Source organism: Sycon ciliatum, chromosome 3 (assembly GCF_964019385.1).
Source record: "Sycon ciliatum chromosome 3, ocSycCili1.1, whole genome shotgun sequence".
Lineage (NCBI taxonomy): Eukaryota > Metazoa > Porifera > Calcarea > Leucosolenida > Sycettidae > Sycon > Sycon ciliatum.
In genome coordinates this window covers 53696-68538 of record NC_088645.1, presented here as the reverse complement: position 1 = coordinate 68538, position 14843 = coordinate 53696, and the positions used below count along the sequence as shown (strand labels likewise).

The window sequence follows — 14843 nt, the reverse complement described above, 5'->3', positions numbered from 1 at the left end:
CACCATATGGGACACACACACACATGCACACACACACACGCACACACACACGCACACACACACACGCACACACACACACACACACACACACACACACACGCCAGGTACCATGTACTATGTAAACGTCCGTCGCAAGAGGAACACACAAACCTGCAAATGCACTGGATGCACGCCAACAGAATTTCTCTCATAGCAACGATAGCGGATCTGATTCTGAATGAAACAGATCAAGACAACCGCCAGATAACTTTCTAATCCACACAACTGGCGAAGCCATGTGAATTGACCCCCAAGGCACACCTGGTCTACACCACACGGAGCACATCGGACAAGGACAGCCAAGACAGTTACCTATGCACACCCTACACTTGCTGGGGTAACCGGTATAGACAGCACGCTGCTTTGATAGAAACAGACACTACACACACACACACACACACACAAACACACACAAGGGCGTCGGACACGGTACGGTCACTACGGTATTGACCGTACCACTAGTTGCCCCAAGTACCCTGTTAATCAATAAAATGCACTGATTCGGGCTCTAATTTCCCAAAATGTTCGGCTCAGCCATCCCTCCCCAACGAGTAAATTGTACTTCAGATGACTGACCGTACCACACTAAATTACCTTCCGACGCCCCTGACACGTACACGCATGCATACCATGCACACACACACAAACACACACACACACACACCATTTGACGATTCGACGCCCATCACCGGAGGCGATGATAGCGATGCTACAGCAGAAGCCATAGCAGCTTGTGCTGGGATTGCACCATTCAACAGCTTGCAAGGCTGAAGAATTGACGGCCACTATTCAGCCTGGTCTACACCACACAGCTATGAAGTGGCTTTTTCGGCCAGTGAATCCCTACTTTTTGGTCTTCTGTCATTTTTTTCACGCACACACATCACACCACATACTCCGACATGCACTGGCTGTTGGTAACCACCCAGAAGAATGAAAGAAAAGTGAGGAGGAGTCTGAGAAAGAGAAGAAAGAGTTCTCAGACACACACACACACACACACGCACACGCGCGCGCACGCACACAAACACACACACACACACACACGCACACACACACTCACACTGCACCATCACCACACATGCACACGGTGAAGATACCGTCAGGGCATTAGCGGTTACCTACAAGATCAAAATCAACTGTTCACATTTGCACGTTGAAATGCAATACAGTAGTGGAGTCGAGCATCATGATCATAGAGCACCAGTCTAGCCACTAGGTCACTGTGTTCAAAACTATCAGTCAATCATCGTCAACTGGCAAAGACAGTTACTTGAGATGCATGACGTCATAGACAGTGAAAGTGACAGAGGCCGGATGTCACATGACACAATGTACCGACAATGAAGTAAACAGGTGCGCTACAAGAAAATCAAGAAGGATTCGAATATCCGGTATATTCGTTTCCCCACTAGATTAGTGTCGTTAAGCACATACACACAAATATACACACATATGCTTACACATTTACACAGGCTAGTGAGCGGATCGGTGAACTCGCGGACACACACACACACATGCGTATACATGCACATATGTGTGTGTGCACACAGTCGCACAGTCACAGAGGCACGCACACACACGCACACGCACGCACGCACACACACACACACACACACACACACACACACACACACACACACACACACACACACACACACACATAATTATACACTCAGGCTCTCTCTCTCTCTCTATCTGCAGTTTTGCATTACCTTAGCAAGTAGGGTATCGTCAGTAATTCCAAACTGCTGCCACTCTTGACGACATTGCTCAGCACTACCATATCCAGATACATAGCCGTTTAGCCTTGCTGCTGCCCACGATTCCACGATATCACACTTTCTACGTAGGTTCAGGGCACTGAATACATCAGGAGCCAGCTGTTGCAACAGAGCCTTTTGTCCAGATTTCTTTGCCGAGATGAACAAACATATGCCCGTGTAAATAGTCATTCCGCTGTCAGCACCTCCTTGACGAGATCTTTCAGCACAAGCTATTTCCTCTTGTTCATGAGTGCTGACACACACGCCTGTCATCTCATGCTCCCAGAACACGCTCAACAGGGATTTGAAATCGCACTGCTGCGCATCGTACCGCACGTCGACTGCTTCAGTCCACTTGGCAAAACCTGCTCTTGTCCTCAGGACTCCTGGTATGCAGCCAAGCTGGGCTTCTGGGCCCCAAAATCAGGGCATCAGGAAGATAACTTTCTGAGTGCTCTCTCCTTGATGTACAACAGGTCGAGCCGCTGATTCATTCGCTGCCATTATCAGAGACAAAGAGCTAAACAAAAATTTACGATAGGTTCAGCGACTGTCACTCTAGCTCTAGCTCACCCACCAGGGGGAAGATGGCAGAAGGAGGTGGAAACGTATAACTATCCGTAGTACTACTGTTCCGAGCTCTGAACATGATAATAATTAATAATAATTGTCAAGTGGTTAGTTGAATGATTGCTTTTTATGCTCAGCTTGTTATCTCAAATCAAAATAATTATTAAATTTTGAAAATTCCCTCTTTTTTCGTGGACCACGTGTACACGCATACAGTCTGTATTTTTTATTTTATTTATTTATTTAAACACACGGCGAGGAGACAATAATTTTGATAACCGCAATTAAAGGGGGCGTTCGTTTTTGATCTACAGGTTTGGGTAGAAACTACTTCTTACGGTAGAGGTGTTCGTTTTTTGAAAAAAAATCTACTCAAAAGGGTAGATTCTACTTTCCTCTACCGGCTTGTTGTGATCTGCGATAAGCCTCCGGTTTTAACGATTTGTTTTACGGAGATTTTCCATGTACATGTACATAATATAATATGTGTTTTGAAATTAAATTATTTGCATTCTTTTATGATAATACCGTAAAGTACCGCCAGAGCGCCCCGTCTCGCGAGAGCGCCCCACCTTGATTTTACAGCCAGAGAAAGGAAAATCGTATGGCAGAGTGCAACGAAGTTCGTACGATGTAAGAAGCTTAGTGTACTAAGGTCACACTTGGCAGGTTTTTGTGTGGAGCTTGTGTCCACTCGAAGGTACGGATTGAATGCAAAACGTGCTATATGTGTACAAGGTTCATATCGTATGACCTACAGACAGCAGACCACCTCGACAATACGACCACGAAAGGACGAGATGGTGGGGCGCTCTGGCGGTACTTTACGGTAATAGGGAGGTTTCGCTCTACGTAATTACGTATGAAAATCCGTATGTCGTACGCGCCGGGGAGCGAGGGCAACTTTCATACGTAAATCTCTCTACGGATTTCCGTAGGAGAGCTCTTTCCTACGTTGGGTCCTCCGTAGGACTTTTTGAAATATTTTTTCGCATTTTCCGCATTTGTCCATGGCAACATTCAAGCCGCGCGAAACACAAGGTACACACACCGTACACCACGTGCATAATATCATGGAAAACGCGGTTTCGGTTCATGGTGCATACGGTGGGCGCATGCAGCCAACGCGTCTCCAAAGCAACAACGCATGTTTAGCAGTCGTGGAGAAATCACGTAGAGCGAAACCCAACAGCTCTGATTTTTACGTATGAAAATTCCGTGCAGTTCATACGTTATTTTCATACGTAATTCCGTAGAGCGAAACCTCCCTAATAATTATGTTACACTACGATAATGAAATCGTGACTTCAGCGCATGGTTCAGAATATCTATCTGTGTCTGGCTATATCTCGACCTGAAGTATTTAAAAATTCGACGAGGAGACAATAATTTTAATATGGCAATAAGTAGGACGAGCTGAAGTGACATGTGGACTACTTTATTAACAATGTAAGCGATGGAGACGATGCAAGAAACAATCTAAAGGGTAAATAAAATACATTTAAGAAGAAAAAGGGCAATGGAAAAAAAGATGATTCGAACAAGTTTTCGTACAACACTCTTCAGGAATCACCGTTGTACTAAAAAGATATCTTTTGCAGTTACAAGTTTTGGAAGCTGTTTGTCAGCGCATTCATAAGCCGAATTTGTGTGTCCAGAAAGATAGTGTTATTACCCTAAAATTGTTCAAATAATGTTCTTTTGTGTAGTGTGGCAACGTTGTTGCCACTTGTGCCTAAATGTGTTTTGTCACCTTCTTGTTTATTATTGTTATTATTATCATTCGTTCTCACTTTTTTGTTTTTGTTGCTGATACACACTTGTCACGCTTAGTTCTTACTTGTATACCCTTGTGTTCTACACACTTTTGTGAGAAATCGCACCTCGATATTCCAGTGCTGTCATTGTATCGTGTCACCCTACCTTGATTGCTATATTATTTCCTTTGTTCTCATTTTGTTCTTTAGTACAACGGTGATTCCTGAAGAGTGTTGTACGAAAACTTGTTCGAATCATCTTTTTTTCCATTGCCCTTTTTCTTCTTACATGTATTTTATTTACCCTTTAGATTGTTTCTTGCATCGTCTCCATCGCTTACATTGTTAATAAAGTAGTCCACATGTCACTTCAGCTCGTCCTACTTATTAGTAGTATTGACATATCCGCGGCAAGCCGCTTATGTACAACGGCATGGGAGAGGATAACAAAAAATGAAAATATAATTATTGTTGGGGAAATCCACGCTATTATCGAATATTCAACAATGACGGGTGTGGGGTTATACCAAATTCCCATAATGTGGAAGTACGTTATTATTGTTGAAAGCACTAGGTGATCTGCACTCTACAATGTGACCTGTGCGATTATATCGTTGAATGATTGCCTGTTCCGAGCCACCAAACGCAGTGTCTCCAGGTCCTTCAGACTCCGGAGACGCATGGACGTTGCCTTAGCTAATTCGTTGTCTATCACCACTGGTAGGGTGATGCGCGGGCGTCCGAGCCAGCCCCGATTCTGTCGCTGGAAATACGCTGTCATGCTCACCTGTGCTGGAGTTGCTTCCGGGAGGCGTAGAATATGACCAAACAGTTTCCACCGTGCTCTTCTGCTTAGTACGGATATTGGCTCGGCATTGCAGCGGGCATATAGGTCTGTGTTGGAGATAATTTCCGGGTAAGATATCCCTAATAGACGGCGGAGCTGCTTTCTGTGGAACGCATCCATTGCTGTAGCATCCCGGGATGAAAGCACCCACACGCCGCAGTTGTAGGTCAAAATAGATAGCACAAATGCATCAAACAACCTCAGGCGGGTTGCTTCAGAGATAACTTGTCTCCGCATCCACAGGTTGACAAGTGTGTTGAAGGCAGCTGCGGCTTGCTGGCGCCGGCGCTTGAGGTCTTCTGTGACTCCGTACAGTGAACCAAGCAACCGGGTGGACCTCCATCGTTCCTCACCTCTTCTTGCAACATCCTCTTCTTGGTATAGATGGGTCCACTCGGTCTTGGTAGGGTTGATGTTGAGGTTCCACTCTTTGAACACTCCTACTTATTGCCATATTAAAATTATTGTCTCCTCGTCGAATTTCTAATTATGTTATTTGATATTTCTTTGCATAAATATGTAGCGTACGGTACTCGATTAGTACCACGTGGATCTACGTTAGGTTTGTCCACTTTTGCTAGGGTACTCATGCATGCACGTGTCTTCATTTACCGTACACCATTCGTGTCCTTTGCCGGATATTTGTACTCCTTTTATTGCACGTTGTAATTATTGCATGTTTGTACATACGCTAACTTTGGCGCACTACACATTCTGTATTTTCTCTTCTATAATGGCACAAGGATTCAGAGAATCCTTGAGTAGTCTAGACATTAGTCTTCACCATGCGGTTTGGCCTTTCGGTGTTCTTTTGCAATGAATAATAACAGTGTAGTCTGAGTAGTTTTCCTGTGGATTCCCGGTGGATTTTAGAATTGAGATGTGCTAGACGCATCAGGCTCTGCCGGGAAAAAAGTTGGTAGAATCCGGTAGAAGTTGGTAGAGCTACGGGATTTCCAGCAAGATCAAGGATTTGCACACAACTCCATAAAAAAAGAAACATTTCACGTACACATCGTGTAAACTACTAGATCTGGTAGAACAGCGTTCGTACACTTGCCTCTACCATCTACCTCTATAGGTTAAGTGACTCTACTCTACTCTACCAGGTAGCTAAAAACGAACGCAGCCTAAAACTAGCTGAACCGACATTTGTGTACCTTATTCATGCAATGTAAAAACGGTGGAGACGATGTGCAATAACACGATGAAAATATGAAGAAATGGTGTAGGGAAAAAATATGGATTCAAACAAGTTTTCGTACAACACTCATCAGGAATCGTCGTTGTACTAAAGTCTAAAGGACACTGAAACAAAAATTGAACTATTATAGAAAATCTAAGTTAGAGAAATAACACTAAGAGCAACAACAGTGCAATTTACAAGTGTGAATTTTAACAATCAAAGCGAGAAATGAACAAAGGAGAAAGGAAGGAAAGACAACGTAATAATGTTGTGCGCCATCTATGGATCTGCCACATCGATCGATTTGGCTGCGCGATCGATCGATTTGGCTGCGCGATCTGTCGATCGACAGATCGCGCAACGCGTTAACGATCGATCGATCGCGCAACTATCGATCGATCGCGCAAAAAAAGAAAAGCCAAATCGATCGATTGTGAGCCGTTCGCGGAGTAGGTATTTTACTACTCAAAGAACTTTATAGGTAGGTATTTTACTACTTCCTGGTGAACGGCATCAATGCAATCAGTACTTGGCGACTGGCGGAACATCACTCAGTAAATAAAACAGTAGATGACGATTCCTTGCCATGAAGAAGTAATGGCCTACGTTGTCGAACATTCAGACCCACTGGAGGCGTTCTATAGCCTGGAGCCCGCTGATAAGGATTTTGATGCGACTTGAGTAAGTACTAAAGTGATGCATAATATTTTTGGGGTCAACTAGCCATTGGGAAATTCACTCTTTTCTTTGATATTCACCTGGAAATAATTGACTCCATCAAATCTTACACAATATCCGAGATAGCAGAAAGATAGTCCTAGCCCTCTTGTGCAATGATTTTGTCCTAATTATGTCTACATGTATGTCCAGACCTACTGCTAACTAAAATGGCATGAAATGGAAATATTTTTGGTGATTATGTGTAAAAAGTCCATTAAAAGACATTTTCATCACAATATACACCAGCCTTCCACTACAATAGTGTCTCACCCATATGACGGCAGATGGATTGTATTCTCGGTATTTTCCCGTTTCCATCGGAAGTATTGTATTTTCCGTGTATCTGTTCCACGCATTCTGAGAATGGCATGTATTCATCTAAAATGGCCGACGCCCACGCGGCATACATGGTATGGGCGCACGTGAGCCACGCTGTGGGGACACTTGTTCGATTCCGCATACAAATGTATACAAATGCGTAGAAAAGAAGTTTCTCTAATCGCTGCAACTTGTGAGTTTCTTTCGATATAGGGCTTGAAAGTGCTACGTCACAGAATAGCAACAATTTCAAAAATTCAAAAATTGGATCCACTTGGATCCAGTTTTTGTATGGATCCAAGCACATTTCAAGCCGTCTTACTCACAGCAAGGTGATGTAACCAGTGAAACTGACTGATTTGGCTACTGGGGGCGGGGTTACAACTGGTGGCTAAGTAATAAAAGTCACCCCCGCATACGACATGAGTGGGTTGCTATGCACCCACATACTGAGGCAATAGCAAAGTCACACCTTAGTGGATCCAAAATAGAAATCTGATGTCAACTTAGTACTCCCTGGCCGTTTTTGACGTCATCACTTTCAAGCCCTATACTACTGGTCTTCAAGGTATACAATAATAGTAACCCACGAAGTGGAATTTGCGGAATACAACGTTCGAGACGGCTCAACAAGTCAAGAGTAAAGTGCGAATTTTCTATGTACGCAAATGAGAAAACCTACTTGTTTCCCCGCAGCGCTAGTCACGTGCGCCTTCAGTGAATACGTGCCATTTGCGCGATCTGCAGATCGCGCTGCGCAATCTGGGAAATTTCAGATTGCCCACACGGACCACAGATTGCGCCCCACAGGGATTCGCCGTGCTCTTCATGTTTTTCAACGCAATCCACAGATTGCACCCCGCCTGGATTCGCTGTGCTCTTCACTGTGTTTTTCAGCTAAATCCACAAAATTGTGCCCCGCACAGATTCGCCATACTCTTCATGTTTTTTCAGGGAAATCCACAGATTGCGCCCCACATGAATTCGCTCTGCTCTTCAGGTTTTCAATGAAGTCAACAAATCCCATGAACCAGTAACGTGAATTTTGCCTCACGCGTACTTGGGTGTGTTCCCAAAAGTCTCACCATAGCTCAGGGACGCGGATTTAATTTCCACCATGCCTAGCCGTGTGCCACAAATACCTTTGTGTCACCCCAGAATGCATGCGCAATCTGGAGTCTTCAGATTGCGCAAATTCTCAGGATGCGTGGGACGTATCTGTATAGCCAATGTCCATTTAAACTTGGGGAACTGTGTGTATTTTCTGTATATCGTGTCAGAATTCATGGTATATTCCAAGTCTCCATCCATATGTCTAGTAGTCAAAATAACAGAAGCATCACCTGTGTGGACATTGATTCAGTCTTGGTCTAATTTATTACTGGTTGGTTTCTTTCTTTTCATTCTCCTCACTTGAATCAACCTCTTGCTCACTGGAGCTGTCTCATTCTTCCCTTACAGAGGTGTTGGTGCAAGTGTGGCATTTGTACCCTGGCACGCATGGCTGACTTTCCTTTTTTCACTTGCATTGTGTGGTCTTGCAGCTGGAATTGCACCCACAGCCTTTTGTCAGGCCTGTGACAGGCTGACTGTGGTTGCAAGATGTTAGCCGAAGCCCCACACCATGATTAGGGCATTGGTTCTTGGTCATCGGTTACCTTAAAGAGGTGGGCAGTTGATAGTACATTTTGTGACTTGAGCGATAACAAGAGACCACACTGTCAGTGCATCTTAATTGCACTGTTCTAGATTGCACAGTATCAGCATTAGGCCACACGTTTTTTTCTATGTTTCTCGTCACCCTCGTGCATACGATTCAGGAGTCTGGAAGAAAAAAAAACTGTGCTACACTGTGGGGACCATGTGCAGCCTGGCCTGGCCTGCGCGACACATGATGTTGTTGGAGTTGACTCTTCCATTTTCTCCTCCTTCTTTGGTGTCGGCAAATGAGGCGGAGGCTCTGTGGGTGGGAGCTCTACTGGGGTTTGATCCACAGCACGTTGGCACATCACGTGGGTTAATGACTTAATGTCACCACTCAGTGGTGGCTGATTTACATGTTGGATCGATTTGCCATGTAGCACTCTGCTGGCATCCTGGCAATGCATTCATTTCCACGGTGCCTCTTTGTCGATTTTGTCCATAGACCCCACAGGCACACTGAGCATTTGTAGCTGAAATAGGTCCTGAATGCTATTATCTTTTACTGTGTGCACCGTTGTCATTCTGTATCCAATGTAGGTACCACAGCCTGGCGTTATTCTCCGTTGACAATAGATCCCTGCAAAGTGTACTTGACTGGCTGCACCTGTCTAACACGACTGCAACCAGCAGCTGGAGTGGGTGAGTGTAAACTGAATAACCTACCGTTATGCCGCGTATTCCTGCTTGGAAGCGGAAGGATTTTTTCCAACCATGCTGCGACCCACAGTTAATTGGGAACTCGTGGCCTGGCATAAGTAATACATGGATGTGGCAAATGGGATTGAGGCCTTTGGCCTCCGGTTGGTGGATCTGATCTATCCTCCCCCACCGTTTAGGAGCCGCATCTGATGCCTGATCATGAGGTGGCGTCCCACGGAAGCGGAAACGTGGTTCTTGACCAGGGAGTTGTACGACTCCTTGTTCTTGACCTGCCCGGTACGCGAACCCGTCGAATTGTTTTTTCTTATGCCGCGTATCCAAACCAGGTTTGGTGGCTAGGCTTCTAACATTAATTGCCTATGCAAAATCCACAATAATACATGTGTATGTCAACTGCCTTTCTTGTAGTAAGTGAAGAACTGTTTTTAGTTTAAACTACTTTCAGACATCACAGGTACATGTACGTCGTGTTACAGTCTGTGAAGCTTTGTTCGGTGGCGATAGTGAGAGCAGGCTGGAGTTGTCATTATACATTATTGTCCACACTCGTGACCATAGATTGTCGTGGATAGTCAGGCAAACTGACTTTTACTCTCCTCTAGTGTATATATGCCTGTTGTATGACAAATATGTGGATAAATTTTAGCGATGCCAGGAATTTTCTAGTATAGTTTATACGTCTGCGTCGTCAAGAGTACATAACCCCCGAAGAGTGTAACTCCACTATGGGTGCTGTACTGACATAGTATCCCAAGTTAACGTCTTTTTTATGATGCAATGCTCAGTGCACACGTATGATCAGACGTATCCTGGAACTGTGGTTCCACAAATCTCTCATTTTTCCTGTACAAATTCATGCAAGGAAACATGTGTGATACCTTGATACCCTGTAGAAACGTCGTAAATCACTCGTGCGAGGAGCAGTGCATCATGGAAATGATGTCAACTTGAAATTCTGTCATGACAGCAGTGTATGTGGGAGTTGCACACTTTGGGGGGGGGGGGGGGTATTTACTCTTGACATCGTCCACACCAGTCTAAAAGAACACAGGACAAATGTAATGAACCAAACGTTTGTGCCAGGAATATTTGAAATATTCGAAATGTACATGCTCCTGCACGAGTATGAGAGTAGTACGGTCAACCACATGAATATAGCCATGGCAAGGTTGCATGACCGTGGCAGTGTAAACCCAGGTTTACCGTGAATTTGGAGTTGCCGTTGGTCACGTTTCACGAAGACATGCCACTTCATTTAAAAAACCGATCCCAGCAGAAATGTCTGCATGTTCGTGTTTGGGGGGGGGGGGGGGCGATCTGGGGAGAAATGAACAATGTCGTCTTGAAAAATATATCGGTATTTACGGATGCCTCCATTGTGTAACTCTTTGTCTGCTATTCTGATAACGGTGACAAACACTTCTGATTGGGCATGTTGTGGTACTGCTTTGTCTGATTTGTTGCTTTCAGGTGCTGCATGGTGTTCAAAGCACATGTCCATTACCCGTGGCCAGTGCCCGTCAGTGGTGTAACTACCATTCTCATCAAACATCACAAGCTGCTTGGAGTTCCAGTTTTGACGAAACTTGCTGGTCTCTAGGATTCTTAATCCTTGTATTTGCTTCCTACACCAGCCACAGTGTTTTTCTTCCCTCGTTCCTTTTTTTCATCCTTTTTCTTTTTCTTGTGTATTCCTTTCAGTGGACCCTGCAATGCATTTCAACAAAATACAGGCATTCTGGTCTGTTTGCATCCGCAGCAGGTACACTTGGAACCATGTGGAGATTGTGGGTCGATATTTAGTGCATCTGGGTGGCATCCCACTAAGGCTTTCGAGCACCCGGGGCATGATACGAACCCCGAGCACGGAAAGACGGCTCTTTTCTGCAAATGCTCCTCTGCAGCCCGTTTCCGCATTCACACACATTATGGCTGTTTTTGCTCCGTTAGTGCTTGCTGTCGCAGACAGTATTGTCCGGTGCTACTGCTAGCTCAAATGGCATGGAATGACGGTTCTCATCACTCGTCAATGACAATGGCCGAAGCATTTTCTTCTTACAAACCCGGCTGCCGCGCTTCTTTGAGAATATTTTAAACTTCAATGTACTCCTGAATGATCGGATATGCGGAGCCGGCTAGCAGTGTCTGCTCTAGGATTTCACACGACTACTCAGGGGCGTAGCAGCCGGTCCAGCCGGTCAGGCTTTGGCCGGACCACTTTTTCGCCCAGAAGTGCCCAGAATGCAGGATTTTGCACCCTAATTTTATCAAGGGGGACACCCCCAGACCCCCTCCAACCGGACCACCTCCAACGGCAATGCTACGCGCCTGCTACTGCAGTTCATTCTTACAAACTCAATGTTTTAAGAGTTCCACATGTTTCCTGAAACCGTGTTTTCGACGAAATTCACCACGATATTCCCCGAAATCAATGATTGGGGCACTGAAAGCTGCTTTACCCCTGTGTACTGTACTCTGTAGCTCACTCCATATTGGCATATTCACCTACATACAATTTCCCATCTACATAAGTAGTGAATATTGCTCAATATTCACCGCTATAGGTGTTCATATCGTGAATCATTATTCATCATGGTTATACAATAAGCGTGAACAAGGCGAGGCCGTACTGTATGGGAAACAGTGCGTCCTCGCCTTGTTCACACTGCCACCGTGAAAACATGTTACCTATCAGGCACGGCTTGCATATACAATAATTTACTTGTACTGCAACAGCACTTGCATGTGTGTTGCATTACATGTATGAAAATTAGCATCATTCTTTGTATGTCGAATGCCACAAATTGTTAAGCTTCACCGTAATTTCCATCTTCAGTGTTCCGTTCACACTGGTTCATGCTGCTCACCCAACAAGTGTTGTCTATACAGGATATGTCCGCAGGGATTATGAAAAATAATCCCGGCGGCGCTGTGCGCCTTGAGGATTTGAAAAATAATACCTGGGAACCCTGCAACATCCTGTACATAATTTTCGCTGTTCGCAGCGGCTTCACAAAACGTACACTTTCTCAGCCCCCCAACCGTACACACAATGTCATAATAAAATCGTAACATACCGGTATGCGATGAAACGTATGCATTGAGAAATTGGATTGCAGTAAAACCTGTGTTTGCCAGGCTGTACCAAGCGGAATCCTGTATTGACCGGACAGATTTTCATGCACCAAAGTGCTGTGGATGAAGCGGAGTCCTTTCACATCAGGACAGTTTGCACTGCAGCAAGGCGTCCTTCCCGGGCAGGTTTTACTATAGTGAAATTAATAGTGAATTCTACTCTGAGTAACTCGTGAATCCACACACAATGATCATAGTACCAAGTCGAAAAGTCCTTTTCAAGACAGAGTGACAGACAGGAGTCGTCACTTAGAGGACATATCGACCAACACAGAATACTACAGCGCTGCTCAATGAAATCCAATCAAGCGAGTGAATGCCATGCGGAGCGCTGTGCAGCCCTAGACCTGTGACTACTAGGCTGTGAACTGGCACAGGGCGCAAACTTGACTCACGCAATATTAACACTGAGCTTTAAAGTAGCATAAAATTATAGCAGTGCAAAAAGAGTAGAGTCAAATACTAAAGGCAGAAATAGAGCAATGCCATCAAGTGCGAGACAACATGTTAGCAGCATTAACGTGTGATTGTGAAGCTAAATGTGAAGCGGGATGTTGAGTCTACAGTGCACCATGGGCACAGCGACATCGTGTTCCGGACGGGACAAATCAACAGGTTGGGCAACAATTGGTCGATTGATTTCGAAGATGGCGCACAGAATATACGTTATATAGAGCACGTTCTACATCATACATAGCATGCCGAGCCAGGCACCAGTTACAGGAAGTTCCAGACAAGCACCAAGGCCAGTGAATGGCATAAAAAGAGCACAGGCTGCAGCATACCCATAAGCCATTTTATAGAAAGAACTAGGCTATGACTAGGCACCAGACGCTTATTGGAACAGAGGTTTGCAAGGCAATAATTCAGGCCACCATTGCTAATCAAGGAGAAAATTTGTTGCCAGTATACCCTGAAATGATAACAACTAACGTGATACACCATGCCTGATTCGTGGCTGGAAGTTGTAAGCTCAGTGCTTGGGGCTAGTGGGGTTCCTCTAGCTTTCAGAATCCTGCATGAAAAAAGGTAAAAGAAAGTGAAGGTACAATAATAGTAAGGTGATGGAAGCCTCTTGCAGTCTTGGTTTCGCGAACGAATTTCATGATTAAATTCATGGCATGGGAACGATGCTACAGAAATACAGAAAAGTTCAGCCATCCTTTAAAGAAAGACCTCTCTAGTTAATCTCATCTTGCCAACAGCACCAATGACCATGCTGTTTGTATGGGAGAATAGCCTTAGTACAGTGCTGCCCAATGAAATCCTGAAATCCAGTCGTGTCACTCAAGTACGCGCCAGGCGTTGCATGACCCTAGACCTGCGAACACTGGGCTGCGAAATGGTGCGAGGCGCAAACTTGAGTGACGTGGCCGGATTTCATTGAGCAGGACTGTACATTCAAGCCACCTGCAATTCCTATTGTAGTGTAAGGTTCTTATTTTACAGGAGCATTCCCAACAGGCCCCAAGATCTTCTTACATGGTGCCCAAGGTATTCATTGAGTTCATGGAACTTCATTCGAAATGAGCTGGAAAAGTGCGAAGGGTCTCTTATTCAGGGAGCACATTAAAGCAGTCAGCTCCAAGAAATGAATTCGATTCGTGCATTCAATTACAATGATGTTCACACCTATGCAATAACTACTGTCGTGGACATGGAAATCCGGTCGCACATCTAGCGGCCCCAGGGCGCTGGCCATGCAGCCGTGGATAAGCGGCACACACATGCAGTTATGCGCTGCAGCGTGCTGGTCGCATCGGATCAACATGTGCACTGCACGCAGCGTTCTGTACGCGCTGAGGGCGTTGTCCCGGTCAATCGACTGGATTTCCATGTCCGCTACAGTAGGTATCACACTTCATCTTAGAGGTGAGACCTCACTATATATTCTCTGGGGCACGGCAAGTTTTATGCTTTAGCAAGGTCCATGTTATAGCGAGCTGGGCACACAATACGCACCATGTATGTCAAAATTAGGGTTGAAAGGGTTACCGTGAACGGTAACCTATAAGAGACATACTGTTTTGAACGCGATATGTTCATCGATCCCATTGCTTTTGTTTTCGCTCACTGCTGAGCTCATTACATGATGCTTGTTTGTCCAGAAACACCCCTTGACATAGGCACTCCACTGTACC

General features: G+C 45.0%; 1 long non-coding RNA gene across 1 annotated transcript; it reads left to right on the top strand.

The window, feature by feature from the left end:
• The first annotated feature begins 6756 nt into the window (after positions 1-6756).
• Positions 6757-11243, top strand: LOC135812418 (uncharacterized). Its single transcript, XR_010552791.1, has 4 exons — positions 6757-6846; positions 8748-8870; positions 9445-9546; positions 11038-11243. It is a non-coding gene; the product is annotated as an uncharacterized LOC135812418 (long non-coding RNA).
• Positions 11244-14843: the final 3600 nt, after the last annotated feature.